This window comes from Anolis carolinensis, unplaced genomic scaffold (assembly GCF_035594765.1).
Source record: "Anolis carolinensis isolate JA03-04 unplaced genomic scaffold, rAnoCar3.1.pri scaffold_19, whole genome shotgun sequence".
NCBI classification, from domain to species: domain Eukaryota; kingdom Metazoa; phylum Chordata; class Lepidosauria; order Squamata; family Dactyloidae; genus Anolis; species Anolis carolinensis.
The window spans coordinates 2,806,064-2,818,749 of record NW_026943829.1 but is presented as its reverse complement, the minus strand read 5'-3'; the positions used below and the strand labels follow the sequence as shown (position 1 = coordinate 2,818,749).

General features: G+C 38.0%; 1 protein-coding gene across 1 annotated transcript in view; it reads left to right on the top strand.

The window, feature by feature from the left end:
- LOC134294732 (Fanconi anemia group A protein-like) overlaps positions 1-12,686 on the top strand; it is a gene marked incomplete at its 5' end in the record, with an annotated part of 71,753 nt that overhangs the window by 51,839 nt on the left and 7,228 nt on the right. The window lies entirely within an intron of this gene.

Here is a 12,686-nt window from a genome sequence, read left to right as displayed (position 1 = left end):
ATATATATTTGGGGCCTCTGGTGGCACAGTGTGTTAAAGCGCTGAGCTGCTGAACTTGCAGACCGAAAAGTGCCAGGTTCAAATCCCGGGAGTGGAATGAGCGCCCACTGTTAGCCCCAGCTTCTGCCAACCTAGCAGTTCGAAAACATGCCAATGTGAGTAGATCAATAGGTCTGGCGGGAAGGTAAGGGCGTTCCATGCAGTCATGCCGGCCACATGACCTTGGAGGTGTCTATGGACAATGCCGGCTCTTCGGCTTAGAAATGGAGATGAGCACCAACCCCCAGAGTCGGACACGACTGGACTCAATGTCATGGGAAACATTTACCTTTACCTTTTTGTATGTTTTGAATTGTATTAGTCTTTGTTCAATTGTGAACCTCTTTGAGTTCCAATTTTGATATGGAAACAACAACAACAACAACAACAACAACAGGACACCAACTCTCCTAGGCTTCAGGAAAGCCTTAAAGACATGGTTGCGCACACAAGCTTTTAATGAATGAGAACATGGACTTTACATGACCTGTACCAAGACTTACGTTGAGAATTCTGGATGTGAATGGATTTTAATCTTGGATATGCTTAAAATTTTATATAATGTGATTTTATTTTGTAATGGTATCTGTTTTATATGAATTGTTGTTTTGTACACTGTTTTTAGGCATTGAATTTTTGCCTATTTATTGTAAGCCGCCTTGAGTCCCCCCTGGGAGAAAGGCAGGGTAAAAATGATGTAAATAAATAACTAAATAAATAAATAAAGGTGAGGTATAAGTTTCATAAATAAATAAATAGGATGCTAGCTGTTAAGCAGCCAGCGAGAGAGTCCATGTCCTCTTGACGTCGCCTTCATTGAATGTCCTGTGCATAAAAGGCCTTGAAGTTACAGACGCCTTTAGAAATCATTGACTGCCTTATTCCAATTCTATTGGAACTGTTGGTTATTTTTATTTATCAGTTGCAGATAAAGGAGCCGTGGTGGTGCAGTGGGTTAAACCCTTGTGCCAGATGGACTGCTGACCTAAAGGTTGGGTTGCTGACCTGAAGGTTGCCGGTTCGAATCCGTGAGATGGGATGAGCTCCCATCTGTCAGCTCTAGCTTGTGGGAACATGCGTGAAGACTCCCAGCACAGGATGGTAACACATTCTGACATCGCTTGGACAACGTCTTTGTACATGGCCAAATCTCTCACACCAGAAGCGACTTGCAATATGTTCTCAAGTCGCTTCTGACACAATTTAAAAAATTGATTAGCAGCCCTGGCCTTACATTGTGTGAATTGAGTTTTCTTTTTCTTTCCATCAGTTTCCGATGCCATTCCTCTCCAGAGAGAGTGGAGCTTTGCTCGGACAAATGCGGTGCTCGCCTTGCTCTACCGCAAAGTAAGTCTTCCTTAATTGGGGTTTGACTGCAAGCATTTCACAGTCGTCCTGCTCCTTTTAAAAACTACCATATATACTCGAGTATAAGCCGACCCGAATATAAGCCACAAAAAAGTTTTGTTGTTTTGTGGATCGCCGTGATGCCATCACTCTTTTATATATATAGATCTATGTTTTGAGTTTACAACCTATGATGTGCACTTTGCTAATCTACTATTGCAACCTCACTGTTTTTAAATTCTATGTTTTTAATAAGTGTGTTTTTATTCTTTTTGGTTAATGTGCAAATATTACAATGGGTGCATGTTATTGTTTATTGATGTATTGAATATTGTTATTGTTTTGTATTTGATATTTCTGTGAGCCGCCCCGAGTCCCCTCTGGGGGAGATGGTGGCGAGATACAAATAAATGTATTATTATTATTATTATTATTATTACTATTATTATTATTATTATTAACCAGTTTTTACCACAAAAAAACTGGGAAAACATTGACTCCAGTATAAGCCGAGGGTGGTAAATTTCAGAAATAAAAATAGATACCAATAAAATTACATTAATTGAGGCATCAGTAGGTTAAATGTTTTTGAATATTTACATAAAGTTCAAATTTAAGATAAGACTGTCCAACTCTGATCAAATCATTATTCTCATCTTCTTCAGTGTAAATGTGCTTATGTATCCTTTTAATAATAATAGAGTAAAATAATACCTGAAATAATAGTAATAATAATAATAAATACAGGAAAATAATACATGTAATAATAGAGTAAAATAATAAATGCAATAATAGTAATAATAATAATTATAATAAGATCAGAGTGAAATAATAAATGTAATAATAATAATAATAGAGTAAAATAATAATAATAATAATAATAATAATTGTGCGGTTTTCTGGCATTGTGTATTTCTGCCGCTTCTGTGACTGTTCATTTGGGTTTTGATGATTCCGTAGCCCACTTGTCGATGGATGTCCAGAATCAGCAGCATCCACCGCGGTCCTTTTTATCCTGGGTGACGACCGAGCCAGTATAGACTTCGTTTGGGTTTGATTCTCCATAATGCTAATGGGTTAGGTGCTCTTGGTTGTGCTCCTCAGCTGAGGCCTCTCTGGCTTGGTTGGACCTGCCGGTAGTTACACTACCGCCAGCACAGCCCTCAGTCATCATGATTCATTGGAACTTATGCCTCAAGTACCACCTGCCAGCAGCAAAGAACTGGTGGGATCACAAACCTGCAAAAGTATTGGAAAATGAGCACGCAAAGATACTGTGGGACTTCCGAATCCAGACTGACAAAGTTCTGGAACACAACACACCAGACATCACAGTTGTGGAAAAGAACAAGGTTTGGATCATTGATGTTGCCATCCCAGGTGACAGTCGCATTGACGAAAAACAACAGGAAAAACTCAGCCGCTATCAGGACCTCAAGATTGAACTTCAAAGACTCTGGCAGAAACCAGTGCAGGTGGTCCCGGTGGTGATGGGCACACTGGGTGCCGTGCCAAAAGATCTCAGCCGGCATTTGGAAACAATAGACATTGACAAAATTACGATCTGCCAACTGCAAAAAGCCACCCTGCTGGGATCTGCACGCATCATCCGAAAATACATCACACAGTCCTAGACACTTGGGAAGTGTTCGACTTGTGATTTTGTGAAACGAAACCCAGCATATCTATCTTGTTTGCTGTGTCATACAACGTCGTTGTGTCAATAATAATAATAATAATAATAATAATAATTTTATTTTTATACCCCGCCACCATCTCCCCAGAGGGACTCGGGGCGGCTCACAGATATAAAACCAGCATACAGAGTATCAAATACAAAAAACACAAAAATAAAATTAAAAGGCATAAAATAAAATCACAGTCATTATAAAACACATGATAAAACACAGCAATACCCTAGCACTCAAGACCTAGCTCTTTACTAGAGCTTTTAATCTATGTTAATTTTATCAATATTTGTATGTATGTATTTTTATCCTTTACAATTTTATCTTGTAAATCGCCTAGAGCATCTTGGATGGAGGGCGATTAATAAGTAATTAAATGATGATGATGATGATGATGATGATGATGATGATGGTTAATAAAATCATACAATGGATTGGGCAAAGTGCACTGAGTGAAAAAACAACAAAACCCAAAACAAAACAACAACAAAAAAGAGAAAATGGAAAAGCAAAGGAAAAATAAATGCAATACAGTAGAATCTCACTTATCCAACGTTCTGGATTATCCAACACATTTTTGTAGTCAATGTTTTCAATATATCATGATATTTTGGTGCTAAATTCGTAAATACAGTAATTACTACATAGCATTAATGTGTAATGAACTACTTTTTCTGTCAAATTTGTTGTATAACATGATGTTTTGGTGCTTAATTAGTAAAATCATAAACTATTTTGATGTTTAATATGCTTTTTCTTAATCTCTCCTTATTATCCAACTTATTCACTTATCCAACATTCTGCTGGCCCGTTTATGTTGGATGAGACTCTACTGTAGTAGCAACAATAATAGAGAAAAATAATAAATGTAATAATACCAATAATAATAGAGAAAAATAATAAATATACCATATATTCTTGAGTATAAGCTGACCCAAATATAAGCCATCCAGGACTCTCACCTGAGTATAAGCCGAGGGGTCTTTTTCAGTCTTAAAAAAAGGGCTGAAAAACTAGGCTTATACTCGAGTATATACAGTATACTGCTTTTGCTCAATAAAACTACAAAAGACTGTCAATAGCAAGGTGAACTATTCTGAGGTGCGACACCCCTCAACCACTTTGGCCTCCAACCAAACATAACACTGCTCACTCAGGAGCAAACTATCTGCTGACTCTTGAGATGGTTTTCCATCTTCCTTGCTTGGATGGTGAAAGGCGTTTCTGGCTTTGTCTCCCCTTGTAGTTGTTTGTGCCCTTCAAGCCGGAGGAGTTGGTCCGCCATTTGCAGCACGTCCTGGAGACGAGCGAAGTCAACTGGCATCACGTCCTCTCCTGCGTTTCCACGCTGCTGGTCTGCCAGTCGGGAGCCGCACCACTGATTAAAGGTAGATACCGAGTCCGTGGTTGGATCGGACTTTGGCATTTTGAGCCCACATACTGTTTTGTTTTCACTTTGGGAAAAAGGTGGGAGACGTGTGTGTTATGGGGAAGTCTTTTTCCCAGACTTCCTGAGCCATCTGCTGAAGAAAGGCTTTGAGGACTATGACTTGGAAAGCATGATGACGGCGTTCCTGATCGCGCGCCAGGCTGGCCTGGAGGGTCCTGCCGTTTTCATGCCTTACGCAGAATGGTTTAAGGTAAGAGCCTAAGATAGATCATGAGTTCTGACATTAAATTGCCTCATTTATGGTCCTAACCATACAGGTTTGCATTGGCGGACCCAAAGAGACATCTCAGGAATTTGCTATGTCCTCTGCCACAATTACCCATTGAATTTTGACTTGTGAGTTTTAACCTGCTTTATACTAGTGTGGTCTTGTGAGTATTTTTTTTTTGGCCCAGTTCCTTTTAGGAGCCAATCCTGGATTTTACTAAAGTATGACTATTTTACCGTGTTTCCCCGAAAATAAGACAGTGTCTTATATTATTTTTTACTCCCAAAGATGCGCTAGGTCTTATTTTCAGGGGATGTCTTATTTTTCTATGAAGAAGAATTCATATCCATTGTTGAACAAAAAAAAATGAACATTTATTCTATACTGTACAGAAGTTGTCATCACAAACCAACATAACTAAACCAGACAAACTGTGACCCCTGTCAAGAATTTCTTGTTACTACCATTATTTACATATACAACTGGTATGTAAGCCGCCCCAAGTCCCTCTGGGGAGATGGAGGCGGGGTATAAAAATAAAATAATAATTATTATTATTATTTTATTTTATTGTATGACGCAGCAAACAAGATAGATATGCTGGATTTCGTATCACAAAATCACAAGTCAAACACTTCCCAAGTGTCTAGGACTGTGTGATGTATTTATTATTATTATTATTATTATTATTTTATTATGACACAGCAAACAAGATAGATATGCTGGATTTCGTATTGCAAAATCACAAGTCGAACACTTCCCAAGTGTCTAGGACTGTGTGATACATTATTATTATTATTATTATTATTATGTACATTTACCAACCCTGCATGCTACGGTGTTTTGTTTGACGGGCGCCGGGCATGCTTCCAAACAAAAACTTTGCTAGGTCTTACTTTCAGGGGAGGCCTTATATTTAGCAATTTAGCAAAACCTCTACTAGGTCTTATTTTTTGGGGATGTCTTACTTTCAGGGAAACAGGGTATGTGATCTTATTAGTTTTTATGATCTATTCTATTGTTGATTGATTTGTTTTATTGTTGTGTTTTTACATTGTTTGTTTATCCTGGGCTTGGCCCCATGTAAGCCGCCCCAAGTCCCTTTGGGGAGATGGGGCTGGGTATAAAAATAAAAATAAAATAATAAGAATAATTATTATTGTATGTTATATCATCATCATCATCTATCACCTGTGGCCGAGTATGATTGTCTTCCAAGACTTGGTAGTGGGTCTTCAAATAGCTGTAAAGGCCTATTCTGGATCCGCATAGTCTTTTGCAGTTTTTGTGTGTGTCAGGAGCAACTTGAGAAACTGCAAGTTGCTTCTGATGTGAGAGAATTCGTTGTCTGCAAGGATGTTGCCCAGAGGTGAATGTTTTGATGTTTTACGATCCTTGTGGTTGGCTTATCTCATGTCCCTGCATGGGGAGCTGGAGTTGACAGAGGGAAGTCACCTGCTCTCCCGGCAACCTGTGGGTCAGCAGTCCTGCCGGCACAAGGATTTAGCCCATTGTGTCACCGGGGGCTCTATCTTTTGCATTGAGGACATACATTTCCAGATAGAAGGTGGTCCCGACAAGGGTTTGCTTGGGACGTATCTCTCTTTTCCCCTTCATTCGTGCCTCTGCAAAATCCACAGCACTGTTGGTAACAGCTGACCTCCAGTTCCAATGATCGAGAGTCAGGGCTTCCTAGTTCTCTCGCCATGTTCCTGCCACATTTTTATGGTTAGCTCTAAGCCCATCTGTCCTCTGAAATTCCATTTTCCATTCTTGAACTGAGAGTAGAGTAACTGCTTTGCGAGACGGTGATCGGACCTTTGGACAACTTGGCATCCGGTCCCACGAAGTTGAAGGCAGAGAATCATCGCTTCAGTGCTGGTGGTCTTTGCTTATATGTATTTAGTAAACAGTTAAAAACATGGCTTTTCCAGTGTGCATTGGAATAATTAACCCCACGACAGACCCCTCCTATAGAAATACCGCTTTTCTGCATTTTGTTTTGCCCCGGTATTGGAAACAACTTGACTCCCTACCCCAACTCTTCTAGATAACTCCTCAACACTTTGCCCAGATACCTTATTAAAAGGTTTTGTATTTTTTGCATTTTGTATACTTTTGCATTTTTTGACTTGACCGGCCCCCTTTCTATCTAATAGTGGGGATGTTTGTTTTACCATTTTACCGTTTTATTTTGCTATGATCTATGTCATAGGGGTTGCTATGATCTATGTCAGAGGTTGTGAGGTCTGTTGGAAACTAGGCAAGTGGGGTGTATATATCATCCTGCTGGGAGGCTTCTCATGTCCCCACAAGCTAGAGCTGACAGACGATACCATAATGGTTCCAAATAAAGTTTTCTGTTGTGTTTGACATTTGCAATAAAGGGAAACCAATCACTATTAACATCCTGGAGTCCATTGTCTCCTCCGAAACGCTAATTTCTCCATAAATGTGATTTCTGCCCACCAGTTGCTTGTATCGATACTTTATGCCAAGCCTTCCATTGTTGACCCTTCAGCAATTTCAGAGATTGGGCATAAAGTAAACAGGAATCAGTTTATCCCAATATCCCTTAACAAAAGAAATACTCAAGGATTAAACGTTAAAGCCATTATTTATTTTAATCAACGAACAATGGGATGGTTTTGAAAGGCCGGTTTTGAAAAGATGTCTCTTTAATGTGGGAAGAGTGTTATCCGTTGAAACCAAATTTGGTTTGCATTAAACCAAACCGTGTTTGGGGAGAGCCTTTCTTCTTGAGCACTAAGAGATTTTCTTTCTCTAATTTTTTATATATATATATATATATATATATATATATATATATACACACATACACACACACACACACACACATACACACACACACACACACACACAAAATAAAATGTACAAAAATAAAATGCAATTTATTATACATATATATATATATATTGTATATATATTGCATATATATATATATATACACACACACACACACACACACACATATATATACATACATACATACATACAGTAGAGTCTCACTTATCCAAACCTCGCTTATCCAAGCCTCTGGATTATCCAAGCCATTTTTGTAGTCAATGTTTGCAATATATTATGATATTTTGGTGCTAAATTCGTAAATACGGTAATTACAACATAACATTACTGCGTATTGAAATACTTTTTCTGTCAAATTCGTTGTATAACGTGATGTTTGGGTGCTTAATTAGTAAAATCATAACCTAATTTGATGTTTAATAGGCTTTCCCCCCACTGAATGGCATTGGTGGTTGTTTGATATTATTACTGTTGTATAAACCTTTGTTTTAACTTCTGTTTTATCATCTTCTTGTGTTTTAAACTGTGTATATTGTTAATGTATTTGCGCTGTTACTTTTGTAACATTGTGACCCGCCCCGAGTCCCCACGGGCAGATGGTGGCGGGGTATAAATAAAGTTTTATTATTATTATTATTATTATTATTATTTCCTTAATCCCTCCTTATTATCCAAGATATTCACTTATCCAAGCTTCTGCCAGCCCATTTAGCTTGGATAAGTGAGACTCTACTGTGTGTGTGTGTAGATAGATAGATAGATAGATAGATAGATAGATAGATAGATAGATAGATAGATAGATAGATAGATAGATAAATTGCATTTTATTTTTGTACATTTTATTTTGTATATATATAGGCTCCATGTGTTTACTGTGAGTGCCTACCAAGGCCTGGTCCTGCCTGAGGCCCTGCAAGACTTCTTCAGCCAAACTTTGACCCAAGTTCTGACCTACAACCCTCAGCTCAAAGGTAGGGCTTTTTAAAAAATAAATTGCATTTTATTTTTGTACTGTGGGGTGAATTGTTCTAATACTGTAAACAGGTTGCCATATATACTCATGTATCAGTTGATTTTTATATAAGTCGAGAGCCATTCTTGTATGGAGGACAGAGAGTATGTTAATCCCTGGAGAAGTCAAACTACCTTTTGGGTTTTTTTTTTTAACTAACATTTCTATATTCTGTTTTTATGACCCAGTTTTGTATATATATATATATATTTGGGGCCTCTGGTGGCACAGTGTGTTAAAGCGCTGAGCTGCTGAACTTGCAGACCGAAAAGTGCCAGGTTCAAATCCCGGGAGTGGAATGAGCGCCCACTGTTAGCCCCAGCTTCTGCCAACCTAGCAGTTCGAAAACATGCCAATGTGAGTAGATCAATAGGTCTGGCGGGAAGGTAAGGGCGTTCCATGCAGTCATGCCGGCCACATGACCTTGGAGGTGTCTATGGACAATGCCGGCTCTTCGGCTTAGAAATGGAGATGAGCACCAACCCCCAGAGTCGGACACGACTGGACTCAATGTCATGGGAAACATTTACCTTTACCTTTTTGTATGTTTTGAATTGTATTAGTCTTTGTTCAATTGTGAACCTCTTTGAGTTCCAATTTTGATATGGAAACAACAACAACAACAACAACAACAACAGGACACCAACTCTCCTAGGCTTCAGGAAAGCCTTAAAGACATGGTTGCGCACACAAGCTTTTAATGAATGAGAACATGGACTTTACATGACCTGTACCAAGACTTACGTTGAGAATTCTGGATGTGAATGGATTTTAATCTTGGATATGCTTAAAATTTTATATAATGTGATTTTATTTTGTAATGGTATCTGTTTTATATGAATTGTTGTTTTGTACACTGTTTTTAGGCATTGAATTTTTGCCTATTTATTGTAAGCCGCCTTGAGTCCCCCCTGGGAGAAAGGCAGGGTAAAAATGATGTAAATAAATAACTAAATAAATAAATAAAGGTGAGGTATAAGTTTCATAAATAAATAAATAGGATGCTAGCTGTTAAGCAGCCAGCGAGAGAGTCCATGTCCTCTTGACGTCGCCTTCATTGAATGTCCTGTGCATAAAAGGCCTTGAAGTTACAGACGCCTTTAGAAATCATTGACTGCCTTATTCCAATTCTATTGGAACTGTTGGTTATTTTTATTTATCAGTTGCAGATAAAGGAGCCGTGGTGGTGCAGTGGGTTAAACCCTTGTGCCAGATGGACTGCTGACCTAAAGGTTGGGTTGCTGACCTGAAGGTTGCCGGTTCGAATCCGTGAGATGGGATGAGCTCCCATCTGTCAGCTCTAGCTTGTGGGAACATGCGTGAAGACTCCCAGCAGGATGGTAACACATTCTGACATCGCTTGGACAACGTCTTTGTACATGGCCAAATCTCTCACACCAGAAGCGACTTGCAATATGTTCTCAAGTCGCTTCTGACACAATTTAAAAAATTGATTAGCAGCCCTGGCCTTACATTGTGTGAATTGAGTTTTCTTTTTCTTTCCATCAGTTTCCGATGCCATTCCTCTCCAGAGAGAGTGGAGCTTTGCTCGGACAAATGCGGTGCTCGCCTTGCTCTACCGCAAAGTAAGTCTTCCTTAATTGGGGTTTGACTGCAAGCATTTCACAGTCGTCCTGCTCCTTTTAAAAACTACCATATATACTCGAGTATAAGCCGACCCGAATATAAGCCACAAAAAAGTTTTGTTGTTTTGTGGATCGCCGTGATGCCATCACTCTTTTATATATATAGATCTATGTTTTGAGTTTACAACCTATGATGTGCACTTTGCTAATCTACTATTGCAACCTCACTGTTTTTAAATTCTATGTTTTTAATAAGTGTGTTTTTATTCTTTTTGGTTAATGTGCAAATATTACAATGGGTGCATGTTATTGTTTATTGATGTATTGAATATTGTTATTGTTTTGTATTTGATATTTCTGTGAGCCGCCCCGAGTCCCCTCTGGGGGAGATGGTGGCGAGATACAAATAAATGTATTATTATTATTATTATTATTATTACTATTATTATTATTATTATTAACCAGTTTTTACCACAAAAAAACTGGGAAAACATTGACTCCAGTATAAGCCGAGGGTGGTAAATTTCAGAAATAAAAATAGATACCAATAAAATTACATTAATTGAGGCATCAGTAGGTTAAATGTTTTTGAATATTTACATAAAGTTCAAATTTAAGATAAGACTGTCCAACTCTGATCAAATCATTATTCTCATCTTCTTCAGTGTAAATGTGCTTATGTATCCTTTTAATAATAATAGAGTAAAATAATACCTGAAATAATAGTAATAATAATAATAAATACAGGAAAATAATACATGTAATAATAGAGTAAAATAATAAATGCAATAATAGTAATAATAATAATTATAATAAGATCAGAGTGAAATAATAAATGTAATAATAATAATAATAGAGTAAAATAATAATAATAATAATAATAATACTAATAATAATAATAATAATTGTGCGGTTTTCTGGCATTGTGTATTTCTGCCGCTTCTGTGACTGTTCATTTGGGTTTTGATGATTCCGTAGCCCACTTGTCGATGGATGTCCAGAATCAGCAGCATCCACCGCGGTCCTTTTTATCCTGGGTGACGACCGAGCCAGTATAGACTTCGTTTGGGTTTGATTCTCCATAATGCTAATGGGTTAGGTGCTCTTGGTTGTGCTCCTCAGCTGAGGCCTCTCTGGCTTGGTTGGACCTGCCGGTAGTTACACTACCGCCAGCACAGCCCTCAGTCATCATGATTCATTGGAACTTATGCCTCAAGTACCACCTGCCAGCAGCAAAGAACTGGTGGGATCACAAACCTGCAAAAGTATTGGAAAATGAGCACGCAAAGATACTGTGGGACTTCCGAATCCAGACTGACAAAGTTCTGGAACACAACACACCAGACATCACAGTTGTGGAAAAGAACAAGGTTTGGATCATTGATGTTGCCATCCCAGGTGACAGTCGCATTGACGAAAAACAACAGGAAAAACTCAGCCGCTATCAGGACCTCAAGATTGAACTTCAAAGACTCTGGCAGAAACCAGTGCAGGTGGTCCCGGTGGTGATGGGCACACTGGGTGCCGTGCCAAAAGATCTCAGCCGGCATTTGGAAACAATAGACATTGACAAAATTACGATCTGCCAACTGCAAAAAGCCACCCTGCTGGGATCTGCACGCATCATCCGAAAATACATCACACAGTCCTAGACACTTGGGAAGTGTTCGACTTGTGATTTTGTGAAACGAAACCCAGCATATCTATCTTGTTTGCTGTGTCATACAACGTCGTTGTGTCAATAATAATAATAATAATAATAATAATAATTTTATTTTTATACCCCGCCACCATCTCCCCAGAGGGACTCGGGGCGGCTCACAGATATAAAACCAGCATACAGAGTATCAAATACAAAAAACACAAAAATAAAATTAAAAGGCATAAAATAAAATCACAGTCATTATAAAACACATGATAAAACACAGCAATACCCTAGCACTCAAGACCTAGCTCTTTACTAGAGCTTTTAATCTATGTTAATTTTATCAATATTTGTATGTATGTATTTTTATCCTTTACAATTTTATCTTGTAAATCGCCTAGAGCATCTTGGATGGAGGGCGATTAATAAGTAATTAAATGATGATGATGATGATGATGATGATGATGATGATGGTTAATAAAATCATACAATGGATTGGGCAAAGTGCACTGAGTGAAAAAACAACAAAACCCAAAACAAAACAACAACAAAAAAGAGAAAATGGAAAAGCAAAGGAAAAATAAATGCAATACAGTAGAATCTCACTTATCCAACACTCACTTATCCAACGTTCTGGATTATCCAACACATTTTTGTAGTCAATGTTTTCAATATATCATGATATTTTGGTGCTAAATTCGTAAATACAGTAATTACTACATAGCATTAATGTGTAATGAACTACTTTTTCTGTCAAATTTGTTGTATAACATGATGTTTTGGTGCTTAATTAGTAAAATCATAAACTATTTTGATGTTTAATATGCTTTTTCTTAATCTCTCCTTATTATCCAACTTATTCACTTATCCAACATTCTGCTGGCC